We start from the raw sequence: 6,058 nt of genomic DNA, 5'->3' as shown, positions 1-6,058 counted from the left end.
ACCCTCAAATAAATTCAGTCTGCGCTGAATCCTTTCGGCTCTTCCTCCGCGACATTTCCAGAATCTGTCCTCATCTCATCATCTAGAGACAGGTCCAGGCACCTGGACTGCATCGGCCTCCTCACTGACTTTCCAGCTTCCACCCTTTCCCCTCCTCAATCCATACTTTTAATCAATCAATCGATCGGTAGTATTTGGGGTTTTTTTTTTCTTTTTTGGGGGTAACTGTTAAGCGCTTACCTTGGGCCGTGCACTGTACTAAGGCACTGGGGCAGATACAAGATAATCAGGTTGGACTCAGTCCCTGTACCCTGTACGGGACTCACGGTCTCCATCCCCATTTTACAGATGAGGTAACTGGAGGTCCGGAGAAGTGAAGTGACTTGCCCAAGGTCACGCAGCAGGCAAGTGGTGGGGCCAGGATTGGAATTCGGGTCCTCTGACTCCCACGCCCATGCTCTTTCCACTAGGCCTCGCTGCTTCCCAACGCCATATTCCCCAGCTGCCATTTCAGCACTTCCGTGTCACGCGAGCATTTAGGTACTCATGCTTTCCCATACCCTCAGTGCTCTATTACTTCTTCCTATCTGTAATCTATTTTAGTGTCTATCTCCCCTCTAGATTGTAAAATCCTTGAGGGTGGGGATCATGCCTACTAATTATATTCCACTCAAACCCTTAGTAAAGCGCTCTGCACACAGTCATTTTTCAGTGAATAATATTGATTAATTCCATAAGTCATGTCGATGCGCCAAAATTCTTGGTGGGGGCTCAGAAGTATGGGAAGCAGCGTGGCCTAGTGGGAAGAGGATGGGCCTGGGAGTCAGAGGACCTGGGTTCTAATCTCAGCTCTGCCACTTGCTGTGTGACCTTAGGCAAGTCATCTAACCTCTCTCCTTCAACTTCCTCCTCTGTAAAATGGGGATTAAATCCTACTCTCTCCTACTTAGACTGGGAGCATCATGATTATCTTGTATCTACTCCAGAGCTTAGTACGGTGCTTGGCACATAATTACCACTTAATACCATAAAATAGAATAGTATAGGATATATACTTATATCACAAAGACTGGGTTTGTGCATCTCTCTCTGCATATTGTCTTGCCTTAGGCCGTTGAGTTGTCTTCAACCCGTGGACACAACTCTCCCCAAACGCCCTTCCTCCCTCTCCACTCATTCTGGTAGCGTATCCATAGAGTTTTCTTAGTAAAAATGCGGAAGTGATTTGCCACCGCCTCCTTCCCCGCCGTAAAGTTGAGTCTTTGCCCTTGATTCTCTCCCATGCCGCTGCTGCCCGGCGCAAGTGAGTTCTGACTTGTAGCAGATCGCCTTCCACTCACTAGCCGCTGCCCAAGCTAGGAATGGAATGGATATGCCTCTGCCCGACACTCCCTCTTGTAGTCGAGACCGGTAGAGTACCGGGAAGGCTCCAGGTGCGACCCTGAGAGGGGCTCTGCACATGAGGGTTGTCCTATATGACGTGAGGTCTAAAACAGAAAGGTCTCCCGGAAAATTCCATTTTGGATAATATCACTTTCATATTTCATCAAAGGCAGAAAGTTTTTAGAAAACTAAGAATCAATCAATTGTATTTATTGAACGTTTACTGTGTGCAGAGCACTGTACTAAGTGTAGGGATCAGTACAACAGAGTTGGTAGACACATTCCCTGCCCACAACGAGCTCACAGTCTAGACAGGCATTAATATAAATAAACAAATTACAGAGAGGCACAAAAGTGCTGTGGGGCTGATGGAGGGGAGATGAAAGGAGCAAATCAGAGTGATGCAGAAGGGAGTGGGAAAAGAGGAAATGAGGGCTTAATCAGGGAAAGCCTCTTGGAGGAGATGTGCCTTCAGTAAGGCTTTGTAGGTGGGGAGAGCAACTGTCTATCAGATATGAAGATGGAGGACATTCCAGCCCAGAGGCAGGATGTGGGGCGAGAAGTTGGCGGCAAGATAGATGAGATCAAGATACATTGAACAGGTTGGCATTATCGGAGTGAAGCGTGAGGGAAGGACATTTTGTGAATGAGTGGTCCATAATAGGTTACTAGAGGAACAGTAGGGAATGTGCTTCATGCTTGACTCTCTGAACACTGACCTCTCGCTCACGCCCTCCACCCCCTCCACCTCCCCCCCCCCCCCCCGCCCCCGCCACACACACCTGGAACTCCCTCTCCATTCATATCCAAAAGACCATAGTTATCCCCATCTTCAATACCTTTCTGAAGTCACATCTCCTCCAGGATTAATCCTGATCCCTAATCCCTAATGAATCCCTCCCACCTTACACCTCCCCCATCTCCACCCCCTCCCCTCCCCCCCCCGCCCCACCAGTCCCCATTCCCATTCCAACAGTGGGGCAAAGCAGAATAACAAAGCAGGTGCAGTTTTGTTCAATTTATTCCACGCAACCGTGCCATGCTGAGAGATGTAACAAGGGGACTTGAATACTGACATTAGAATTTGCCTCTGCTCCTCTGGGAAACGACTCACTCAAACTCCCTGCGAGCACCATCAAAAGTCTTAGAGACCGCCATTCGAAAGTTGCTATATGCAGCTGACGGTACCTAGAGGCACATCCCCCAGAAGATATGCAGATGGTTGCGAACCGCTTATGCAGAGTCAGCCTGGAGCTATGAATTCAGACCATGCATCTGAAAAAATCCAACCAATCAGCCCATGTCAGGGGAATACTACACACAGCCAAAGATCTTCATTAGCCTTATGGAACTAAACGTCGTCACATAATTTCATTACTTAGGCAGCACACGATGAACAAAAAATTAGAAAAATCAACCGGTCATTGATCAGAGCTCTGCCCACATCCCGCTTATCCCCTGGAACCCCCTCCCCTCTTCATATCCTACCGACCGTCACTCTCGCCACCTTCAAAACCTTATTGGAGTCATAACTCCTCCAAGAGACCTTCTCCGACGAAGCCCTCTTTTCCCCGACTCCCTCTCCCTTCTGTGTCTACCAACTCTGTTGTATCGAACGAGTGTTTAGCACAGCGCTCTGCATACAGTAAGTGCTCAAAAAATATGATTTTTTGTTTGATTGATTGATTACTAAGAGCTTGGGGGTACAATAGAAGCAGCATGGCCTAGAGGAAAGAATATGGGCCTGGGAGTGAGAAGACCTGCCTTCTAAACCCGGTTCTGCCACTTGCCTGCTGTGTGACCTTGGGCAAATCACTTCACTTTTCTGTGCCTCAGTTTCCTCATCTTTAAAACATGGATTCAATATTTGTCCTCCCAAATACGAAGCGCTCCAAATGGATCAGGGATGGTGTCGACCTGATTATCTTGTATTTATCCCAGCACTCAGAACAGTGCTTGGAATATAGTAAGCACTTAACAAGTACCATTAAAAAAAGAGGAAGAAGACACAACCTCTGCCTGTGAAGAGCTTGCAGCATAATAGGGGAGAGAGACACAATGTAATTTACAGATAGAAAGACAAGGAAGTGCTTAAATAACCAAATATGTAAACTGGTAAGTACATAAGTGACTAGGAGAGGAATCAAGAAGGCAGGATGTGGGAGATAGAATGTAGCAAAAATGCGGCATTTCTTCAGGCTAAACTGAAGGTTTACAGAACCCTGTCTGACCTTCTGAATGATTTTGAGACCTGGAATCGCCACAGATTTCCTACTGAACTTTTTAGCATCGCTTGTGGACCATGCTGAACATCAAACGGCAACACCGTATCACAAATAATAAAATCTGGGAACGAACTTGGTCTATTAATTAATGTTGGTATTTGTTAAGCGCTTACTATGTGCCGAGCACTGTTCTAAGCGCTGGGGTAGACATAGGGGAATCAGGTTGTCCCACGTGGGGCTCACAGTCTTAATCCCCATTTTACAGATGAGGGAACTGAGGCACAGAGAAGTTAAGTGACTTGCCCACAGTCACACAGCCGACAAGTGGCAGAGCTGGGATTCGAACTCATGAGCCCTGACTCCAAAGCCCGTGCTCTTTCCACTGAGCCACGCTGAAACTCTCCTCGCCTCAACACTCCTTCGCTGGATGGGACATATGTGGAGAATGAGAAGCAGCACGGCCTAGGGGGGGAGGAGCCCGGGCCTAGGAGTCAGAAGGACCTATGTCCTAATCCCAGCTCCGCCACTCGTCTACTGTGTGACCTTGGGCAACTCACTTCACTTCTCTGGGCCTCAGTTACCTCATCTGTAAAGTGGGGATTAAGACTGTGAGCCCTCTGTGGGACATGGACTGTGCGCAACCTGATTAGTTTGGCACATAGTGAGCGTTTATGGTATTTATCCAGCACTTTCTGGGCGCAGAGCACTGTACTAAATGCTTGGGGAAGTAGAAGGTAATGGAATTGGGAGATGTGATCCAGGGCCACAAAAGGAGCTTGCAGAATAAAGGGGAAGACAGACATTAAAATAAATTACGGGTAGGGGAAATCGTAGAGGGTAAGGATATTTACATAAGCGCTGTGGGTCCAGCAGCACCCAACCACTATGTTTCACTCGAATACCTACTAGCCTCTGGACACAGACGAAGAAAAGGACTTATGTACAGAGCACTTACGTACAAAGTCTAGAGTTTATTTGTTTATATTAATGTCTGTCTCCCCGTCAGACTGTAAGCTCGCTGTGGGCAGGGAATGTGCCCGTTTATTGTTATAGCGTACTCTCCCAAGTACTTAATACAGTGCTCTGCACACGGTAAGTGCTCGATAAATATAAATGACTGACTGACTGAATGACTGACAAAGCCCTTGGATAGTGCATGGGCTTAGGAATGGAGAAAAGAGAGAGACAAATTCTCCCCCACTCAAAAGTTCTCAACGGACATCTCCACAGAGATTTTCCGTCCTTTTCATACCCAAGGAATACCACTAGATTAAGTCAGAGACAATCCCCAAGTGGATATTAAACAAAGATGTTGCCCCCTTGCTCTGTGATCTAACTAGAAATCTTAAATGACCAAGAACTCAATTTATCCTGTACTTTTATTAAATTTTTCCGCTGAAGGTCCATTAATTTTTCATTAACAGTCCCCGTGTTTTTCATGCTGAAGAAGAAACTTCTGAAAATCGCAAAAATGAACGTCATTTTTTGTTGTCCTAAGAGGAGAATTTTAATCCACGGGTAGAAAAAAAATGACGGTTCAGAGAAAATATTATTACAACAGCGATTTCCTGAATTCCTTTCACAAAGAAGCAAAGTATTTATTTTTAGAAGGGAATTCTTCCCTTGCAACTCCTCTAATTGCTCTGCCTCTGCACCTCATTCATTCATTCATTCAATCAATCGTATTTACTGAGCGCTTACTATGTGCAGAGCACTGCACTAAGCGCTTGTGACTGTGAGTCCTATGTGGGACAGGGACTGTGTCTTGTATCTACCCCAGAGCTTAGTAGAGTGCTTGACAGCTTGTAAGCACTTGACAATTGCCACAGTTATTATTATTAATATGCACTGAGGTAATAATAATAACGATAGGTGGTTTTGTAAAACACATTTCATGGAATTCTCCCTAACTGAGGTGAAAGATACGATGTTAGGGCAAGTAAGCACAAAATTCCTTAATTAATTAATGCATTAATTAAATGCCAGTATTTTCTTACGAGACACAAGGGGTGTCAGGGGAGACAATGTCCTGGGTAGTAGCTACCTTTAGTATAAATTCCTATCACCTCTCATATGGTGGAAATGGCTGACATAATACACATCTTACTCCCCTGATACTGATCTGCCCTCCGTTTTTCTTGTAGGGATCTCAGAAATCTTAAGCTTGTTTGAGCTTTATTGATCTTAATCCTGATACCCCATCCATCCTCATTCGTTACTCCCCAAGCTAAAGTAACCAACGCACTTTGTATTCTATCGTAAGCATTCTGAGGTCAAAGCTGGCCAATCTTGCCACTGAATCTGCCTGTTGCAGTCTTGGTTTTCTACTGCATTAGCCTCCTCATTGGTCTCCCTGCCTCCAGCCTCATCCCTTTTCTGTCTAAAGTACAAGGATCAACACACACCCCTTCACTCCTCCATAGCCCCCAGCGACATTCCATTTCCCTTGC

General features: G+C 45.9%; 1 non-coding gene across 1 annotated transcript; it reads right to left on the bottom strand.

The window, feature by feature from the left end:
• Window positions 1–1,313: 1,313 nt before the first annotated feature.
• LOC114807721 lies at window positions 1,314–1,451 on the bottom strand. The gene has a single exon (XR_003755796.1). It is a non-coding gene; the product is annotated as a small nucleolar RNA SNORA7 (small nucleolar RNA).
• Between the last annotated feature and the right edge of the window lie 4,607 nt (window positions 1,452–6,058).

Source organism: Ornithorhynchus anatinus, chromosome X3 (assembly GCF_004115215.2).
Source record: "Ornithorhynchus anatinus isolate Pmale09 chromosome X3, mOrnAna1.pri.v4, whole genome shotgun sequence".
Taxonomy (NCBI): domain Eukaryota; kingdom Metazoa; phylum Chordata; class Mammalia; order Monotremata; family Ornithorhynchidae; genus Ornithorhynchus; species Ornithorhynchus anatinus.
This window is presented reverse-complemented; position numbering and strand designations above follow the sequence as displayed.